Here is a 22305-nt window from a genome sequence, read left to right as displayed (position 1 = left end):
ACAAGCCTCACAGGGACAGAGAAGGCCGGCGGCTTGGGAGATCTCCACCACTCACAAATAAACTACTCACATTAGGACACGAACACAAATCCATTAGCAACAGAGCTCTGGGCCATGTTATTCTAGTTGGGTAGAAGGTACATGGAAGGGTTCCCGGAGTCCAGCAAATGCCAGGGTCTAGGGTTTGCACTAGAGGTCCCCCAAATAAAGGAAACACCACCAAAAGCATTCGTATTCATACCAGATCACCTCACCGGTGGCTCATCCGCTGAAAGATCAGACAAAGCAGGCGAACATCAGAGGTACCGACGGACAGAGCAGACCCTAGATCTGGGGTGCAGCCTCAGCACTGTGAAAGCTTCTCAACTTCCCCTCAATACAGCAAACCCAAGCTGGAAGTCCAGCCGCAACCCGAGTTCCCAAGCTGAAAGTCCAGCCACAACCCCAGTTTAGTATCTCACACATATAAAGTAGGCATACAGAAGTCATTGAGGTGGTTCAAGGCAGGCTGTAAAGGCAGTGTTGGGGTGTGTGTCTGTGTAAATGTCCCACATGAGAAACCATGACAATTTCAAGCTTGCCAGAGAGCAGGACTGAAATGGTCCTTTACAGAAAAAAAAAATCATTTTTGTGACGATCTCTAAAACATTATTAAGAGGGGGGGAAATCAAATTAGAATAATGGCCATTGAATGGTCCTACAGAAGGTCCTCTCGCAGCTCTGATAATGTCTCTTCTAATTTGTGAACCCAATTCCACTCTAGAAAGGTCTAGAAAGACAAATGCCAACCTTTGAACACGGAGGTTGAGAGTGTTGGTCAAGAGCTTCCCCTTTCCCCTGCTGTTTCTGTTACATTTTGATTTTAAAATGTTATATATACCATACAGTGCTTGAATGACTAAAAGCAAGCTATTGTGTTTGTTTGCATTTTCCAAACAAATAAAAACTATAATTCAATTTAAAAAGGCTTGTCTTCACCCCAGGGCCACGCCCAGTAGGTAAACAATATACACCTGTGCAGGCCACGCCCACCCTCCTCTTTTCACATTCTTAGAACATCCTTTACGAAGGTGTTGGAAGGAATGGTTAAAGCCAATACTGAACCCTTTCCAACACCCAGCGGCTCCTCTCAGCCACGCTAGCTAGGCTTGGGCTTGTCTCCACACAGCCCCACCCAGGTTTAAGGACCCTTACAGGACGACAAATCTTAATGAACTTACTGATGGGGGCAGGAGGAAGAGAAAGGAGGCTAGTGTGGGAAGTGAAAGGCTAGTCGCAACCCCAAATCCCAAATCCCAAATCCGCTGGCAATTAATCAAAAGCTGTGAGCACCCTGAGCTGAGCTCAATTGTGCAATACTCCTGCAATGGGCTGAGATTCGGAAGCTGGGTTCCGCGGAAACCCAGACTTTGTCCTACAGAGATTTTTGCCCCGAACATGTCTGCCCGGATTTCGATTGATCATTGCTCCTAAGGTGCCCCAGCCCCGCGCGGCCACTGCAACTTCTACAAGAATGCACGGTCATCGATATTTATAATTAATTACCTTTCTCTTTCACCATGGCAACGGGGTCCTTGGCCGAGAGCACCGAAAGCAACAGGAATGAACTCTAGGCGTGCAACCAGACGGATCTGCCGCTGCCGAGGCTGCGAGGAGACGCCCCCGGCACCCACACGCAAAGTCCGGAGCAGCCTTGCGAAGTCCCGCCCCCGCCGCGGCTCCCACGCCCGCCCGCACGACGGCCGCGCCCTGCTCCCGGACGCAGTCGTCTGGATGAAACCACTCGCTCCAGCTGCCGCGGTAGCAAATGCAAAATTCCAGCGTTGATCTCCGGTCACTGACACCACCTTGCATTCCTGACGCCCGACCGGGAAAATGCTCCGGAGCCCTGGCTCCCCTCCCAGTGTCTGATAAATGATTGCCCAAGGAGGAGGGAGGCCAAGCCACACGCAGCCGGGGACTGTTCCCATAAGTAAACTCGTCAATTGTTAGCTTGTTAGCTTCCTATGACAGCTGCTTTCAATCCTGATTATGGCCTCTTTCAGGCAAAGTGAGTAAGTTAAATTGGTCTTAATAGAAAAATAACGCTGAGGCGCCTCCAAGTTCATTTTCCTCTGAAAAAAGTGAATAATGCCATTTGATTGCACACACACACACATACACACACACACACACACACACACTTTTTCTGAATTGGGTAGGAGAAAGAGAGAGGGGAGTGAGATCAAGAGAGACAGAGAGACAGAGACAAAGAGAGAGAGAGAACACCAGTAGAAGGCCTTTCAGGGTCCAGTTCCTTATCCAGGATCAAAATAAAAATCCGACCTATCCAGTTGGGGAAGATCCTAGCTTCTACTTTTCCTCTGTTTCTTCAGCATTTGCCTCTTAAACTGCATGGCTGTATATTCCTGAGGAGGAACCCTAGTCCCATGTAAGGGGCAAACAGGTTGGTGGCTACTACAGCCAGGACTGGCCTAACTTGACTTGGGGGAGGGCCACACAGGTGGGACAGGCAGCTCCTGGTTTTGGCTTTCTGATCTATCAGGTCACCGGCAGGTCTGCCTACAGAGGACGTCCTGGTTCACAGAGCTGCGGCTGACCCCTTCAAGCACCTGCCGGCTGGATCCAGCTCCAAGTGTTTCACACACTAACCTCCGCCAGTGTGGGAGAGGCAAGGCAGATAAGCAAGAGCAAGGCAGACGCTGTAGCGCTCAGGGAGACAGCAGATGGTCAGCCAACACATCTTTCAGGACCAGAACGCACAGCCAGTATTAGACTGTATTTACTGCAAATATTTTAACGTGTTGAGTCTAAGAGAGCCAGGAGAACAGAGAGAAATAGAGCCAGCCAACCAACCTGCCTCGGCTTTGACTCAGAGGGTGCCAACAGCTGAAATGAATCGGAGGGGCTGGGGGGGGGGAAGCACCCATGTCTTCACCATCCCCTTGGGCAAGTCTCGACTGCTGGTGCTGGCTCTCTGCTGGGTAAATGCAGCAGAGCTGGAGCAGTTGGGACAATCCTCCATCCATGACTCAGGGCTTTACTGTTGATAGCGTGAATGTCTGTCTGCGTGTGTGTCTGTCTATCATGCTTCACCCACGCTACTCCTGCCACCTTGCAGCTTCGCTGGGGCCAGGTCAGGCTTATTCCATGTCAGTGGCCAGCTGGAATATAAGCACTGAAAAGCCTACAAGTGGCTTCTCTGGCCTCCGTTCTTCCCCACGAGGCAAGCATCAGAGCGGCAGCCACCCAAAGCGCAGAGGCATGCCGTGGTTCAAGAGCACCACTGAAGGAGACAAACCTTTGCATGCCTGATTTTTCATGGTTCGTCTGCACATGTCTGCTTTGCCTACCCTAATCACCCCCAGCCCTCAGTCGTTAAAGAGACGTTGACAAGTAAAATCAACCGCAGAGAGCCGGAGTTAGCTCCGTCGATGAGGCTGGCAGGTGAGCGTGCTGTTACATTTGCTGCATAAATAGATCAGTATCACACTTAAGCAGGGCTCTCCGAGGAACGGTGGGGCTGAGGACTTGCTTCCTAATCCCCATAACAGCACAATAAATAAATAAAATATATAAAGCTGAGGGAAGAGCCTCTGTCCCCTCCCACCCCTACCCTTCCCTCCCTGCTGGACATCACAGTGAATTATTTTGATTTCTAGCTCAAGCCCAGTCATTCATGGGTTAACTTATACTGTAAATGTCACTAGTTCCATCCCTCCGTTAGTCCACGTGACAGTTTTATATTCTGAGATCTACACTTACCGAACCAAGCTGGTCTCTTTTTTTTATTGTTTATTTATTTATTAAAGATTTCTGCCTTCTCCCCACCACCACCTCCCATTTCCCTCCCCCTCCCCCATCAAGTCCCCCTCCCTCATCATCCCTAAGAGTAATCCGGGTTCCCTGCCCTGTGGGAAGTCCAAGGATCACCCACCTCCATCCAGGTCTAGTAAGGTGAGCATCCAAACTGCCTAGGCTCCCACAAAGCCAGTACGTGCAGTAGGACCAAGCTGGTCTTATTGTAAGTTCTGAACACACCTGTACACCTCTGGTGTCCATTCATTTTCATAGCTGCTTTCTCTACAGGCAGATACTACATAGTGGCCCAGACACACACACACACACACACACACACGCACGCACATGCACACACTCACACAGTGTTTTCCATGGAAAGAATTTGTCTGTACTGCAGTCAGCATGAATGAGTCACCAGCAGTTAACGGCTAATAACACCCGTGTGGCAGAGTCCCCTCCCATCAGGCATTGCTACTTTAGGATAATAGCGTCCACTCTACACTCTCAAGACAACCGGAGGCGATGCTTAAGTGATTTTTGGAATGTGGTCTATTTTACCTCAGGACCAGATGCTTCAAACACAGGAGTGAGTAGAGTATCTGTTTGTTTACACTGGGAGCTGGGAAGGAGAGAAGGAAAAAGAAAACTGAAAGCTACAGTTCACGAGAAACGTTGTTGTTGTTGTTTTTAATCTGAGTTTCTAAGGACGATTTCCAGTGAAATGATCTCACTGGGATGAGACAACTACACATACGGCGCCGACCCAGGGGTTTGCGCTGACCCAGGGGTTTGCGAGCCTTTTCCTCTCAACCCTTCCACCTGACTCTGCTACTTTTTCACCCACTCACAAATGAAGCCAAGATTGGCCATCGTGACCAAAGAACAGAGACCATATTGCTGGAGAGAAAAGGCTGTAACCCTTCCCCTCCACTCTTGGTAAAAAGTCAAGCGTCCATCCCTGACTAGAAATGTCTAAGCAGAAAGCATTACCTCTGGAGAGAGGCGCTGCGGAAGAGCCCTCTCCACAGCAGAGCCTGCCGCACAGGTTCCTGTAACGCAGGGATGCCAGGACCCCTTCACCGTCCTAGGACCTAAAGATGTCAGGTGACATCTCTCGACAGTCTCTCCAGCAGAATCCAGTGAAACACACACACACAGAGTGCACACAAGCATATACACATACATAGGGCACACATGTACACACACAGTGTACACACATGCAGAGGACACATCACACACATGTACACACAGTGTACACGTGCATATACACATACACAGGGGACACACACACACCCGGAGAACAAGTCCCTTATTTTCTCTCTACTTTATGCTTACATCTGCCCCCCGCCCCCGTCAGATGCTGATGGATGTTGGCTCACGCCAGGTGTCATGCATGCAGCACAGGAAGGATGTACACACAGACTCCTGGAGAGCTTAGGAAGAGGCTGAGAGATGCTGTGCACAGGCGGTTCTAAGCCCCAGCTGGGAAGTCAGGAGAGGAGATGGATATGGGCTAGCTGGGACCTGTGGGGTACGAATGACCTACCCCAGCAGAGGCCATGGGCCAGAAGGTATCAAGTTGCTGGCTGCTTGTAGGCGGTAGAGGAAGTACAAGCTTAGGTGTGTGGGAGATCACAGAGGGGCTCGCCATGCCATGCCACGCCAAGCTGGACTTCGGAGGTGGTGTGGCTAGAATCTCAAGTCTAGGCTACTTCTTTATTCTGAAATTGAGTTCTAAAGTTCTTGGCTACATCTCAAAGCCCCTATGACCGGTTTCCAGCTGTGAATTCAGTGTCTATTTCCATAGTTAGCAGACTGCCCGCGATGGACTAGATTCCGGGGAGTGCCTGGGTGTGTTAGTTTATTTAAACATCTCTCTGATAACAGGAATAAAAAGATCACGTCACACATGACACATGTGGCATTTCTAAAAGCACAGTTCACGTGGGATTCTTATGGTTCCATAGTGATGGCATTCTATCCAAATGGGGCCACGCACGTGAAGGCAATGTGCGCATGACAATCTATCATTTATTTCCACCCCCAAGAGTGTTCTGCGCATTCCTCAGGGACAGATGTCTTTGTGAGTGATTGAAATGCCGACACCTGGCCTTTGCTGCTGGTCTGATGACCCAGATTCCAATGGGGATGAGGTCTGAGCTACAGCCAGCTCCCTTGGTGACGGATGAGCCCCCATCCCCTGCCCAGCCATCCAGCCCACAAAATGGGAAGACGGCCTAAGATTCGTGAACCGCTATATGCATGGCGTCACATCTGAAAGAGAGCGTCCGCTCTCCACTGGTCAAAATAACAATCTGCGAGACCATAACCTTGATGAAAACTTCCTGACAGCAATGACTACAAATGCCCCAATAGTCCGAGGCACATTCCTGCCAGTCCAGCCCCTTGGGGCTCAGCAGCCGACTCAGGATTTTTGTCACATGGTCTCACTCACCCAATGCCTAGTAGCGCTCTCGACCTGGAGTCCTTAAGGGAGAGGGATTCGGGTGCTTGTTTCCAGGGTTTCCCGTGGTTCTCAGGAGCCACTTCTGAGTTTGGATCTAAGCAAGAGATTATAGTGCAAGAAAATGCCTAACAGCTAGAGCTGTAGTTCATATAAAGGTCACTATAAATGATCCACTGGGGACCGAAATGGCAGAGCAAACATAAAGCCAGCAAGCTTTCTACAACCTGTTTGTTACTGGAGTCTGAAGAATCTTTTTTTTGATAGAGTCTTATAGACCTCAACCTAATTTCAGGCCCATGAGACATTCTCGTGTACCGAAACAGCTCTTGTAAGAGGGCATTTTGAAAAACAAGCTGCTCTCAGCGTCTCCTTCTCTTTCATGACTCCTAGATAGAAGGCCAGTTTTCAGCCATAGACAACCGATTTTTGTCAGTTAGGATTACAATGCCTTCAAGGCGAAGCTCTCTCTGGCTGATAGTTACCAACACCAAGACTAGGACTCTAGTGTTTATTTATGCGAAAGATCATGGGCTCTCTTGGGAAGGGGAAAGGTTATGGCATCTGTGGTCACACAATAATGAAGGTATGTAGGAATGCCATATTTGATGGACATGCAGTACATTAGTCAATGGTCCCTTAAGGAAATAAATACCTGAAAATACGTGCCTCTCTGGAAGAAAAGTCGATCTTTAGGTTTGCATCCACAGGCAGTTGGCGCCACTGTCTTTACAGCTGTGGTGGAGAATGCATGACATCTCATGACTGACCTCAGAGAAGAGGCATGCTCCAAAGGGTGCACCCCCATGTCCAGGAGACCTCCCTCTAGGTTCCACCTTTACCATGACATTTCATGACTGACCTCAGAGAAGAGGCATGCTCCGAAGGGTGCACCCCCATGTCCAGGAGACCACCCTCTAGGTTCCACCTTTACCATGTCTGCCACTTACAACTGCACCAATCCGGAGCCCTGTACACGGGAGCCTCAGCTACACTCCAGATCCAAGTACAACACTCAAGGGATAAATGTTGACAGGTCACCGCATGAAACGCCAAAATTCCAAATAATTGACGGGCTGAAAAATCCAACTCTTAATTTCCTTTTAGTTTTAAAAGGAAATTCAGTCCCTTATGTAAAAAATAAATTTAACAATTGCTGAAAGTATTTGCCAAGATCCAAACTGAAAATAACCTTGAAGAGAAAGTAGGCTGCAAAGGACTAGATCAGCGAGGTCGCTTTATGGAGCCTCCTCCGTGTCCTTCCCACACTACCGTTTTTGCCACTGTTTAAGAGTCCCCATCATATGTCGGCCACCGTTCCAGCCTGGCTACCACCACCAGCTCATTTCTTCCTCATCACGGCTGGGTGAGCCATATGTTAGGACTCTACACAAGAGCTAAGGGTCAGGTTGGTTCAAGTTCAAAGTCACAGACTCTGCCTCTGGGTAGCTGGGTCTTCCACTGTGTGGAGTGGAGGTTGAGGCAGTCTCCCCTTCTTATTCCCAAATTATGCATGTACATGCGCGCACACACACACACACACACACACACACACACAGAAACAAAACCACTCCACTCAAGTGCCCAAACACATACACGCACTGACACATGTCCACAAAAGTCATGAGCATGTGCACCTCCCTGTGCTTGCTAACTTCTCTGGTGCTTCTTCCAGAAGACCCGACGCCATGGAAATGCTACTACATCTTGCCTTGCATGTGTAAAGTAACCTCTCTCCTGACAATGTGTGCTTCATTTGATGTCTGGGATCTGTTAAGACAAGGGCATCATGACCTTGTTTCTTCTAAATACAGCCTCACTGGGCACCAGGTAGGGACCCCGATCCACACGTCTTTGACAAGGTTGTCAATCATTAGCTGTTTAATCATTCTCAGGAAATTGTGTTTTTGTGGTTTACATAAAGAGTTAAAAGTTCTTTTTATTGGTTACAGAATTTTGCAAGATATAAAACCCTACGTTTCCCACCCTTGCCCTCACTTGGCCTCCCAGCCTTCCCCACTATGCCCTGGCACCTTCCCAGATCACAGCCCTTTTCCTATTCTCCTGGGACACTTCAGTCTTCACCCGAGGGACAAGCCAAGTCAAACAGCCATCACTCCCTTTGTGACCACAGGAAGGACAGCTTCAGGAGGGGCTGTGCCACCCACATTCTACGCTGTGGAAATCTGCAATTTGTATGACTAAAGAGACATTAACGAAGGCGACAGCTAGAGTCACAGAGTGCATTTGTCCGGGATTGGTGACACAGTTGCACAGAAACGGCCCCACCTTCCTGCCTGGCCTTTTACCAGCACTGCTTTGTAAGTCACACTGGCCACACAGGAAGCCTGCGCAGACACGGAATGGGTTTGAATTCCATGCACTCTGTGCCCAGCAGCCTTGGACACATTATTTTCCCTCTGTGGGATTCTGCAGTCACATCTGAGAGTGGTGGTCACACACTCCACCGGTGAGGTCATAGTAAGGACAGGACCAGCTTCGTGGTTGTGCAGTCTGTGGAAGGGTTGGTCACAGTGACTCTGTAATAATAAAATCTTTCAACTTATACTTTGTAAGTGAAGCCCAAAGGGACGATGGAACACACATGCTACCAAGTGAGATATGTATGGTGCGTGTGTCTCTCATCTCTGCTGTCCCATTACCATGGCCTGTCTGTAGGACCCCAAGAGGACAGAGCTCTAAAGCAGTGGTGGCAAACACCTTTAATCCCAGCACTTGGGAAGCAGATGCAAGGCAAATCTCTGTGAGTTTGAGGCCAGCCTGGTCTACAGAGAGAGTTACAGGACAGCCAAAACTATACAGAGAAACCCTGTCTCGAAAACAAATAACAAAAGAAAAAGGAAAGAAGAAGGCAAGAGGAACCCTGTTGTGTCCTTTCCACCCATCCTGCCATCCTGCATAAGGCAGCTCCTTACACTGAAAACGGCAGCACAGAAGACCTTGGCTTAATGATGAGTCAGGGGCACCTGAAACGGAAGTGGACAATGGGCGGGGTGGCAAAATGAAGAATGTGAGTAATTTTTATACACGTTCCTAAGAAGCAGGAAGTAAGGGCAAGGCTGGAAGACAGTGTTGGGAAGAGGGAGCGCTGGTAAATTGCCATCTGAATAAATGTACAGAGGGAAAAGAACACAGATACCCCAAACAGCGTGGAGGTAAATGCCCGGAGGTAAGAGTTTACCTGGGAAGTCAAAGTGCGGGGAAACCAATAGAAACAGGGGAATTAGGTGAAAGGTGGAAGGGGTTAGTGTCCTGTGTTACTGCAAGGTCCTTGGCTTTTCCTGTGGAGCTGGGAACCACGGAAGATTCTGAGCACAGAGTCCAGGATCTGATGTCTTCTCATCAGGACCTCTTTGGCCTCAGTGTGTGACCGGGGGATCATAAGTGGGTGAAGGCGCAGAGCAATGAATTAGGGCACAAAACAAAGAGAAAGATCTCCAGGCTGAGAAGATGGCACGAGAGAATGAAGGGAAGGAGATAGTAGAAGTTAAAACATGAAAACTAAGGACCAAGGGAGGACCAGCGCTAAGAAATGAAAAAAAAGAGGCGCCAATAAGATGTCTAATTCTGAACACAGGAAAACCTGAGATGACTTCAATGGAGGCAGAAGAATGGGTCCAAAACACTGAGAAAACCAATAACATGGAGGCTAAAGCTTCAAACTTATCCCGCAAGAAAAAAACAACGAAACAAAAACCCACAGGAAGCAGATTAAATACAACACCTGAGTGAACACAGCTCCGAGCCTGCAAATTAAACAGTGTACATATAACAGTTTGGCAAAAATCTAGGTAGCAAGCTAATCTGTTCAAAACTAAGCTTTGGACTTCAGGGGTGTTGTTATTCTCCAGATATCCAGGCAGGAAAATCAAACAAAAAATCTTGCCATCTACACAGAGAGACATGAGCGCTAACCTTAGATTCCCAGCCACTGCCAGTATGGGAAGGACAAAGGGCTCCTGCTGGGCAGCCCTGACTGAAGGAAAGAGTGTATCTGAAGAACCTCTAATCCAGGCAAAGCTGTGCATACATAAAGGCGACGGCAAGCAGACCCCCAACATACACACTCACACACACACACACACACACACACATGTTCATACACACGCACACACATGCTCTCACACCACATACACATGCTCACACACACACACATGCTCTCACACACACATGCTCTCTCACACACACATGCTCACGCACACATGCTCACATACACACACATGCTCACACACACATGCTCACACACATGCTCACACACACATGCTCACATACACATGCTCACACGCACACACATGCTCACACACACACGCTCACACACGCTCACACGCACACACACCACATACACATGCTCACACACACACGCTCACACACGCTCACACGCACACACACCACATACACATGCTCACACACACGCTCACACACGCTCACACGCACACACACCACATACACATGCTCACACACACACGCTCACATGCACACACACCACATACACATGCTCACACACATACTCACACACGCTCAAACTCACACTTACACACACTCACACACACAGGCATACACACCACATACACATGCTCACACACATACTCACACACACTCACACATGCTCACACACATGCTCACACACACTCACACATGCTCACACACATGCACACACACATGCTCACACACACGCTCACACACATACATGCTCACATAATACACGCTCTCACTCACACACACACGCACACATGCACACACATACCTTGGTCATTGCCTGGGATCTACATTGGGTTAGGTCTGATGGGGGCAGGCATCACAAGGCCCAGTACGTGTCTGGGGTTCTCAGGGGTGGGTGTTAGGAGGAAGCCTGGTGCAAAGAAGGGTGGGAAGGGTGGGGTACTCTCACAGACTGCTGATCTAGAACTATCTAGAAGAAAGGCGATTTAAGTTATCCATATTTTTATGCCTAGAAAAGGGTGTGGATCATATTGATCCACTGCTCACTTTCAAGGAGTTTTCCAAGTTATAGAGATCAGTGGAACAATGAATCCTAAAGAGACCAAACACGCTCACCAAACAGAACCTACTTTTTCTCAAGCAAAACAATGATTCATTGGATCGTTTTATTGTGCAGACATAGTAGAATTTGTAAGCACGTATACTGTGCTCAACAGCTGCCTCCTTAACATATGTAAATGAGCCCACTTGGACTGCCTGAGATAATTGGGGTCAGAAGCCCAACAGTCTGATAACAAACACGCCCCTAAACGTCTTTCCAGCAGCAGCTCCCTGTGAGGGGAGCACATGGGGCTTAGGATACTCACCATGCTTTAGAGGGATGAACCACTTACAATGATATTCCAGTGTGCTCACAGATGTAGGAACTCTCTTTAAATGCCTAACAGCTGCACATTGCAGCCGCTCCACCCGAGACTGCTCGCGCTCTGGACCATATGCCACGGCGCGCCGGATTTCGGGAGAACAGCCATAGGAAGCCATTTTCTTCCCCTCATCCTTGCAACCCCCAGCAAGATGGAAAACACTGCCTATCTGTCGGGTTTATTGGGGTCTGGGAGAAAATGGACGGGAAAAAAATGCTTTGGAATATACATTTTTTTTCTTGGATTGAGATCTGAAATACACATTTTGTCTTTCTTGAATAAAATATAAGAACTCTGAGAATCTTTACTGGATATAAATTTCTGCATAGAAATAAAAATAATCAACTAACCTGCAAAGGTAGAGTTAAGTCACAAAATCCATAATGGAAAACCAGCTGAACAAAACTCTGAAAGAAATGGGTGATTGTTGACTCGTTACTCATGCTAATAAACGCTACATCTTGGGCATCTACAGCACAGGGCCATTTCCTCCAAGAGACTGAAAATGGCCCAAATCCAAGAGACAGAAACCGAGCCTTCTTTCTCTGCCTGCCTTCTCATGGTGCAAACAGGAAAGTTTCTAACTCATTTTTAAAGCATTGTAGAAAGAGATTTGAATCGGAGACACTGAGAACACGCTCTACTGGTTGGCAGAAGATAAAGCGAAGCTTCTGGTGCTGGGTGGCTTTTCCAGCTAGAGAGGAGCGTCTGACACTGGCTGGACTAGACATCTTTTCTCCAACAGCCATCGCATGGAGAGACTGAACTGGATCACTCCTGGCTTTTTGTTTGTTTGTTCATTTGGGCTTTTGATAAGGAACTTAAAATTAAATTAAAATTTAAAAATGAGCTATAAATAGTCCTTCATATCCTTGTTAAACTCTTGACAGCTGAACTGTGGTCTGTCAGGTCAAGTTCGGATGAAGTATCACCGAACACATTAGCATTGCACAGCATTTTCATGGAGGATTATACTGGACTAAGAGCTGACCCCGATGACCAGGCAGCTACTTATCCAGTATCCAGTGTCCTGCCGTACTGACTGACGCCTGCTAAGTGATAACAGAGATTCCCTGTCCCCTTTAAGGACAAGTCAGGCCTGTAAGAGGGAAAAGGTGAGCATGTCCAGCCACACACTAGAATCACAAGTTAGCACTTCAAGGAAGAGACTGATAGGAAATAGAACTTGGAATTGACCCTAATATTTATTCTGGTGATGTAAAAAATGACCTTATAAACTATGTGGGTGAACAGAGGGAGAAGGCTGGGTGCTGGTGATGGCCCCAGATTTTGCCATTTCTCTCTAGACCTTCCTTACATTATTCCAGGGGCTCCCATGCTAGCAACTAGGGCCTGAAAACAAAATAAAAATAAAACTTCAGGACCTGAAAAGAAATGAAAAGCAATTGATAAATGAAAAATCGCTTTTCTCCCCCAGCGTCGCAAAGCCTGCGGGTCTGTGTGGAGCTGCAGCTGTGGCCTTCTGTTCCGCAGCATGGGATTTGTAGGAGTTGTCAGGAACGGGCCAACTTCAGGAATGACGCTGACTTTAGGAGATGCCAAGTGAGACCTAGAAGGTGGTGGGAGGGTAAAACTGACTACTCTCCTTGGAAACAATTGGTGCTCCAGGACAAAAACAAGTACAACACACCCAAACAGAAGAGGATGGTTCAGTTCGTGTAACAGAGAGATCATCTGCCACACTGTGTGTGCCCGTATAGAAGGGGACAGGACAGTCTGCACAGCACACTGCGTGTGCCCGTATAGAAGGGGACAGGACAGTCTGCATTGCATATGCATACCAACTGCCAAATACGGTCTGAGACTTGGCCTGACAAATTACGCTGCAGCCCACTGTGCTGGCTGCTGCTGACCCGCAGGCTTCCCCAGAGGTCTGGTGTGGACAAGATCTATGAAGGCCAGGTGGAGGTGGCTGGAGATGAATACAGGGTAAAAAGCATTGGTGGTCAGCCTGGTGCCTGCACCTGCTCTTTGGATGCAGGTCTTGCCTGAACTATAAACAACTGGCAATAATGTTTTCGGGGCCCTGAAGGGAGCTGTGGATGGAGGCTCATCTATTCCTCATAGTACCAAATAATTCCCCGGTTATGATTCTGAAAGCAAGGAGTTCAGCGCAGAACACACTGTAAGCACAGCGTGGGTCAGAATGTCACAGACTACGTGTGTTCCCTAGTGGAGGAAGATGAAGATGCTTACATGAAACAGTTCTCTCAGTACGTAAAGAACAACATGACTCCAGACGTGTCAGAGGAGACACCCATGAAGCTCCTGCTGCCGCCCAAGAGGATCCAGCCCATGAGAAGACGAAGAGGTGGAACTGTCCCCAAATGTCCCTTGCCCAGAAGGAAGACTGGGCTACTCAAAAGAAGGCAAGCTTCCTCAGAGGTCAGAAATGGGCTGAAGAGCTAAAGCAATTTCCTATGAAGATTCTCTCTCATAAAGATAATAAACTTATTACCGAAGCAGCTAAAACAAACAAATATTAAACAAACAAGGCAGGGCAAAGCAGGCGCAGGTAGCAGAACGAAGAGGAATATGCCTGCCCTCCATTTTTCTATTGTTATTCAAGTCATTGGGATAATTTCCTTTTGCTCATCTTTTGGGTTAATTTTATCTATTTTCCAGCTCTAATGTCAGATCCCATTTTTCTTTTCAGGGCCTCTTTGGTATTCTTCCCTCTGGGAAGTAACTACATTGGTTACCTAGACAACTACTTCTCTCATGTTTGGGGAGGAGGGAAGAGAAGGAGGAATTTTTTTTTTAAGGTTCCACTAAACATAAAAATATTTTTCTTTATATGTTCTTTTAGGGGGACCACGATCCATTTGCAATGAAATTGTTTTGTTCATATTTCCACATGATGAAAACGAGGCTCAGGGATATTAACTACTTTTCTGGGCCACACAACTGAAAGGAACGGGACTGGATGACTTTGAAGTCGGCAGCGCGGCTGACCCACAGCCTTGCATCTGAAGCCTCTGGGCTGTGTATGCCGCTTCTCCAGGCCTCGGCAGCTGGGCAGCAGAGATGTCTTTCTCCTCTGATTTCTGTATGCATTTATTTATTCATTGACCACACACTGACACATCCTTTTCCATGGCAGATACTATAATACACTAAAACTATAAACAAAGCTTCCTCCGTAGCCTCAGGAGTAACTGAAAGAGAGAGGTTAGACACAGGTCACTCGAACAGAGATGTACACAGGATGCTAGGACACTGGGGGACAGCACAAGGGGAAAGGTATGAATGGGCTCTACAGAGGGGAAAGGGTAATCTCACTGCTGGCTACTGGAGAACCAGGGAAGGTGACATGGCGTCTGGAACAGTGGGTGTGAGATGACCCTTCAGGCCTCTGTAAGGGTCTGCTACGGGTGTTTGGGGGCTAATGCCAGGGTGTGGCAGAAAGCTGGGCTCGACAGTCCGTGGCGTGAGATGCATTCCAGTAACATGATTAAACTAAAGGAATGAGAGTCTAGGCAGGAGTGGGGAAGCGAACTATCTAAAATGTCAGCCAGGACTGGAGTCTCTTATCTCCCTCTATCCACGTTTTTCCACGACTTAGAGAAAACTGGCTGTGGCTGGATCTGGGGATGCTGGCCTATAACAACAGCTACTCAGAGGCTGAGGCAAGAAGATCCCAAGTCCAAAGCCAGCCTAAGCAATAGTATAAATTCAAGGTCAGGCTAGGAAATTTACTGAGAGCCCAACTCATCTTAAAGGACTGGGAAGAGGGCCCCATGGTGGAGTGCTTGCGTGAGTCCCTAAATCCAGTCCCCACTATTGCAAAATAAAGACAAAGAAGGGAGGAGTAAAAGAGAGGATGAAGAACCCCGGTGTCCCTGTCGCTTCCGTGCTGAGCAGTATGAAAGTTAGAACGGGGCTGTTTTCTTGAAGGAATCACATCATCTCAAGATGTGTCCCTAGAGGTCAGTGTGTGCGGGAGCAGAGGCCACACATAGTGACCTCCCATTGAGCAGCAGGTGCCTGCCACTACCTTGGGTCTCAGAAAAGTCACCAGACAGGAAAGTGGGGCTGAGGAGGAGGGACCAGGAACCCCTACCTACCAACCTCCCAGTATCACCGATTTAAGGAAAGTCCTTCACACTTAACTTCAAAGACACAAGGACCTATATCTTCTTTCCCGTGAGGCCTCTGATCATCAGCAGGAAGATGCTCTGGAACATCCTGGAGACCAGGGATTTTTTGATCATATCCCACAATACCCGCGACCTCCCCAGGGACCCGTGACATTCCTGGTTATGATTGTCAATCAGCTCAGAAGGGACATGGAAATTAAAGAACTGCAACATTGTATATTATGATTACTTTGAAAACAGCTTGCCGTTGCTTTTAGAAGCACACACATACACACTAATGCACACACATGCACACACATGCACACACATGCACACACACACACAAGGTTCCCCTGGTTACGAGGCATCTGAGCACTGGATGAAGACATCCCTGGGGGACAGAAGCATGGCGAGGCTGTCCCAGGAGGGGCTCCCTGCAGTAGAGAGTCTCCATTCTATCTCAGTGGCCTGGACACTGTTCCCAGGCTCCAGCCAGCTTTGGGATTTGTGCCCAACTGACACAAACCCTCTCCGGGTATCCAGACTCTGCCTATTTGCTTGTCTGCTGAGTGATGTTTTACTCTTTTAGCTTTTTTTTGGGGTGGGGGAGCACTGCCCAGCTCCCAAATAAATCACACACAGAGACATGTTCTTAGTTATTAATGCCCAGCCTTGGCTTGGCTTGTTTCTTGCCAGCTTTCCTTAACTTAACTTATCCCGACTACCTTTTGCCTCTGGCCTTTTCATCTTCTTCTGTATATCTTTCCATGGCTGACTCGGTGATTGGCCCCTGATGCCCCCCTCTTTTCTCCTCCCTGAGTTCTCCTGTTTATCCTCTCTGCCTGCCAGCCCCGCCTGTCCTTTCTCCTGCCTCTCGCTCTTGGCCATTCAGCTCTTTATCAGGACCATCAGGTGTTTTAGACAGGCAAGGAATCACAGCTTTACAAGTTAAGCAAATGCAGCATAAACAAAAGCAACATACCTTAAGATAGTATTCCCCACACTTGTCAAGAATGGGGTTGGCCTAAATAAGCTAAGCCTTTGTAGCAGACCCCAGAACCCACAAGGACAGGAAGATTCACAGATTTAATAACTTATTCTAATTTCCTAAAGTAGCATGAGAAAAGAAATTCCCTATAAGTGCTTTGGTTTTATGAATTAGGGAAATAAATCTTGGCTAATTTTTCTGTTATAAGCAACTGTTTCATGAGTTGTTCACAAAACAAGAGGTGTACCTGTGGTCAGCAGACCTGGAGGTAACCTGTGTGCCTACTATCCTGTCCTGTGGTCAGCAGACCTGGAGGTAACCTGTGTGCCTACTATCCTGTCCTGTGGTCAGCAGACCTGGAAGTAACCTGTGTGCGTACTATCCTGCATGGCTAGGGGCAGCATAGCACCGCTGCGAAAACCGTGGACTTAAGTGTCAGGTCTAAGCCTGACTCTCCCACTCAGTGCTGATGTGTGTTAGGTAGGCGGTCTCCATTTGCTCAACTGTCAGACGGGCCTGAGAGCATGACCTATGCAAAATCAAGCCAGTCAAAATCCCAGCATGGATGGGGAGGAGCTTTCCAGATGCCAGTTCTCCCTGAGGAAAGGTTGGTGACAGCTAGGGAGAGAGAGTCATTTTCTCCAGAGTCCTGGCCGCTGGTAGGAGTCCTGGCCGCTGGTAGGTTGCCTTTGCCCCAGTGGATTGCCCCACGGCCGTGAGCACACAGGCAGCCTGAACTGGACACAGTGGGGTATTGAAAAGAGCGGGCTTGAGGTTGGACAGGGGACCTGCTGTGGGGGGCGACTGGGAGGAGTTGGAGGGGGAAATAAGGGATGGACATGATCCTAATACATTGCATACATGTATGGAATTCTCAAAGAATAAATAAAAATATTTTAAAAAGCAGTATTAGCCTTGTGGATTTATCGTAAACACTAAACACAAAAAATGGAAAACCAGCAGTTAGAGAAACACTGAGCATAACCTCTCAGTAGGCTCCCACCAAAGGACAGATGGTCCCTGAGAGCAGGGCTCCCCTCCACCCTCCGAGATGGAGCCAGCACACAGGCAGAAGCTCCCTGATTACCGTATATTGTTTAGCTCTTAGTCCCAACTTCTTACTCATACATACTCCTTTCCTGTTCTTAAATAAGGAAATGCCTTCCCCAGCGGCTTCCGAGGGTTGTTTTGAGCACAAAGGAGGCTAGACAGATCCTTGTGGGGACATCCCGAGAAGCACGGAGCCTGCACAACTCGAGCAGGGCCTGACCATCAAACAACAACAGGAAGCTGCCGCATTGCATCTAGGGGCCGTTTCTGGCAGCTTCAGGAGAGTTTTCCAAATGTCCCCTTGTCCCCTGCCAGGAGCTGCTCATGAGTACTGTGGGCTTTGCCAGCTCAGGAACACACAGGAGAGTCGGACGGTGCACTTCCTTGGAACACCTGTCCCTAACAGGATGCTCCAAGCTCACAGTGGCTTCCTGGGATCCCCACTTCCTACGATACAATCACAGCGCCAGGCCCCAGCAATACAAAAGCCAGGTTTTGCAACAGTAGAAGGTGGCGACAAAATAATAATTTTTGTTTTGAGATCTCTAGTTTTTTATTTTGTTTTGTTTTGAGACTGAGTGTCCACACATAGCTCAGGCTAACCTTGAAATCACCAGGCAACCAGAGTTGGACTCAACTCAAAATCCCCCTGCCTCTATCTCCTGTACACTGGGATTACAGGATTGTTCCACTAGTCCTGATTCAAAATAATTTCTAAAATCAGCTATTATTGCTATTGTAGCCAGAATTTATTGTATGCTCATACGTTCCTGAATACCAAACACTTTGACATGCATGTTCTCTTCATCTTCCTCATGGGCTATTGACATGCCTTTTGGGGTGACTCAACTTGTATGTATAGTCAGGGACCCCGCCATGATATTTTTCCAGAGTACGATACACGAGCCAATCACAGCAGACTACACTCTGCAAACCGTACTCCCAGGGAAACACTGACTTACATGAACTTCCTGAAAAAACACATTTGGTGAGACAAAGAGCTGACAGAAAGTTCTGGAAGGTCCCAACTCACAGTCACAGCACCTCAACACTCCACCACCTCCAGATTTCTTCACCCCTCTCCACTAGGTTATAGGTGCCTCAGGGACATGCCCTTTTCTTAACCCAGGGCTCCTCCGTGCGGTGGCAAATTTTGCCTCCGAGGACGACACCATCGTCCAGCACAGTTTGCCCGGCTTCCCTGGATCCTACACGACAGATTTCACCTCCTCAGGAGCAGCGTCAGCTCAAACATCTTTCAGAAGAAGCACCAAGGCACTCTCTACAGAATATGAACTCCAGCAGAAATCCTGTTCTGTTTTCAGCCTTGCCTATAGAACTTTGGGGGGTCTACCAGATGAGGAGCCAATAACTGAGGGTAGTACCTGCCTCAAGAGACAAGGCCGGTGGGTTTTGAGCAGTCTTTCTAGGGTGGCTTGTAAAGGAATTGGTGGTAGGTGCCCTGGTTTCTCCATCTTTCCTCCTTGCTCCCCGAAAAGAGATGTGTCCGCAGAAGTGACGTCAAGCTATTTGGAGAGCTAGAGACTGTGACCATTGGCTGCAGTGAGAATCCGTATCTTGTGCTGCCTAATGCTGCTCCTCTAGTCAGGTCCACCTCCGTCCCGTCAAAGCTCAGAGTGGCCACTGCGAGATGGTACTTCATTCTAACTAAAATGGCTGGTTCTTAAATATCAGATAATGGGGTTGGGGGAAATAGCTGAGTTTGCAAAGTGCTTGCAATGCGAGTATGAGGGAGGGCCTGAGTAGACACAGAAAACAACAAACCAACCAAGCAGCCAACAAAACAAAACAAAACAGCCATGGCAGCATAGGTTTGCAGTCCCAGAGTTGGAGAGGTAGAAACATGTAGGTTTCTTGATGTTTGCTCCCCAGTCAGCCAAGCCTAGTCAGTGAGCCCTGGGTCTCTGTGAGAGACCTTGTCTCAGAAAACAAACTGGACAGCTCCTAAAGACACCATAGACTGACTTCTGACCTCCACACGCGTGCGTGTGCAAGCACGCGCACACACACACACACACACACACAGCCAGATAATGGTGTAGAACAGCTGAATCCTTCCTGTGCTGCAGATGAGGGTGTGGGATGGAGCAGGAACTTTGTAGAGTTGGGAGTTCTCCAGAAAAAGCCCCACCCCTAGGCCATGCATGCAGAAAGACAGAAAACACATGACCCCTACAAACTGTGCAAGAATGGCTACAGTAATATGGCCACACTAGCTAAAAAGGCTCAGACAACCTGAACACTCATCAGCTAGTGAAGGGGCAATGGGATATTTTTTCAGACACAATAATGGATAAAGGAATGACCGTTGTTTCAGCTCAAATGGATATTGTGCTAAGTGAAAGAAGCCAGACACAGAAGATCACCGTACATTGTATGCATCCACGTCCAGAATGGGAAACCTACAGAGACAGAAAGTAGATTGTTGATCCCTTAAGGCTAGGGGTATGGATAGAAAAGTTTGGACAGAGAGACAATAATCGCTAAAGGATTGGGTTATTTTGTTTTATTATTTTTACACAATGGAAATGCTAAAAAACAAACCACTGCAGTGAAGGGTTGTATGTCAGGAAGTGAACTAACATAGTAAACTGCCTACTCTAGAGAGGTAAATTATACAGTATATGTAACAGCTCCATAAGCAAAAGACCTTAGTATAAATGAATTACCTCACCTGCACTGCCTTCAATCCTGCCCTTCTCTCTGGCTGCCTATGAGTTGGGAACCATATGTTTCCATGTATCTGTTGGGACAGTACTCAATGGCCTTCTGCATTTTGTTCTTACTTAGGTGCTGCTTTACACAGGGAGTGAGAGGCTGGGTAAGCACTAGGCCACTATAATGTCAAAACCTGAGACTTTGTCTAGTCAGTAACCTAGGCTGGGTGACACCATCCAGGAGATGAAGTAGTTGCCATCCTAGGACCCAACGTCAATCCTCAGAGCCCAAATAGAAACCCACGTATGGTGGTGTATGCACTCGTGACATCAGAGATGGGGACAGAAACCCACGTGTGGTGTTGTGTGTACTTGTGACACCAGAGATGGGGACAGAAACCCACGTGTGGTGGTGTGTGCACTTGTGACATCAGAGATAGGGAGAGAAACCCATGTGTGGTCGTGTGTGTGTACTTGTGACACCAGAGATACCTGAAGCTACCCCTGACCTCCACATGGATGTGAGTCCACACACAGACACATCTACACACTCACATGCATGCATACAATGTAGCAATGCATACACATGCACTCACACACACATCTACATACACATATGCACACACACACACACAGCCCACATCGCTGACTCCCTTCCCAGCCTGAGCTCTCTCCAAGCCCTTCTCAGGCCAGAGAATGAGCAGTTACATTACAACGAGGTTCCCCTAAGGAAGGGTCTTAGCATACCCTCTAATAAGAGCACTTTCTTTTTCTTTAAAGACGCTCCACTAGACAAGCCCTTCCCAGGCAGCAGCTTTGCTGGAGTTAATCAGCTACTTCTTGGAGTTCTTTCCATTTATTCCTGGTCTTAGGAGAGAACAGCATTGTCGGGTGTGTGGGGGGGCAATGTGGTTCTTTGACGTCATGTTTCTCATTACATATAATAATTGAATAATTATTCCAACCGTGTTTGAAAGAAACATATTTGTTATAAAGATCATAAAACCACAGAATAAAATATGTGACTGTCCTTCTGCATGGCCTCCATTTCTCCCACTCCTGCCCCATTCATTATTCAGGAAGGGCAGTGTTCCCTTTGAAACCCAGAGGGCAGAAGAATGGGCTAGGAGGGGGCACTTTATACTGATGTCAGTCAGAAAACACAGACCGGCGTCCAAAGCCGATTCGGTTACTTACCAGACGGATCACAGCTGCTAAACCTGAGCTCAGGTGAGTCACAGTCCACAGAATACAGGTAGAGCAGGTGTGTGACCGTGCTGTACCTGTGATGAGCGGGGTGGGGTGTCTCGGGGACACTCGGGTCCTCAGGAATCAGCCTCTTTCTGTGTGAGTCCCGGAGGCTGGTTCTCTCAGATGAGGTGACTTTGCCTTTCTCAGAGTTGCACAATTTCCCCAGACACTTTAAACCAAGGAAGGAAGGCATCTTGGCATGAAATCAAGATTAGACTCGGGAGCCCAGGAAACAGGGCTCCCCACTAGCTGCTGCAGCTCTCCGGGTTCCCTGTTATCTTTTTCCTCACTGCCCGGCAAAGAAGATTAAGAAGGACATATTTAAAAGATTACCCTCAGGAGCTTAGCCATATTTCCAGCCAGATGATTATTATAAAAACAGCCATCCCAGGAACGCATGGCTGTAGTCTGAGGCAGGAGTTCGCACTTGAAAATAAAAGGAACGCTGCACCTAGAGCAATACCTAAAAGATTATTCGCAACTATTTCTAGAATCTCCAACATTATCTGGCGAGAGTGCTAAGATCAGGCCTAAAGAAGCCCAGAGATAAATTGCACCCAGTCTAAAAATGCATGCCCGGGACAAACTC

General features: G+C 48.0%; 1 protein-coding gene across 4 annotated transcripts in view; it reads right to left on the bottom strand.

Annotated features, from left to right (window-relative positions):
• Ablim1 (actin binding LIM protein 1) overlaps positions 1 to 22305 on the bottom strand; it is a 281482-nt gene that overhangs the window by 161594 nt on the left and 97583 nt on the right. The window contains exon 1 of one of the 4 annotated variants that reach the window (XR_009057578.1): positions 1546 to 1693. The exons of the other annotated variants lie outside the window; for them this stretch is intronic. The gene's annotated coding sequence lies outside the window, so the exon portion shown is untranslated. Of the gene's footprint in view, positions 1 to 1545; positions 1694 to 22305 lie in introns of those variants that run through there. 4 annotated transcript variants of the gene reach the window in all.

The sequence above is a fragment of the Chionomys nivalis genome, chromosome 8 (genome assembly GCF_950005125.1).
Source record: "Chionomys nivalis chromosome 8, mChiNiv1.1, whole genome shotgun sequence".
NCBI lineage: Eukaryota > Metazoa > Chordata > Mammalia > Rodentia > Cricetidae > Chionomys > Chionomys nivalis.
Note: the sequence above shows the minus strand (reverse complement) of the source record. Positions and strands in the feature narration are given on the sequence as shown.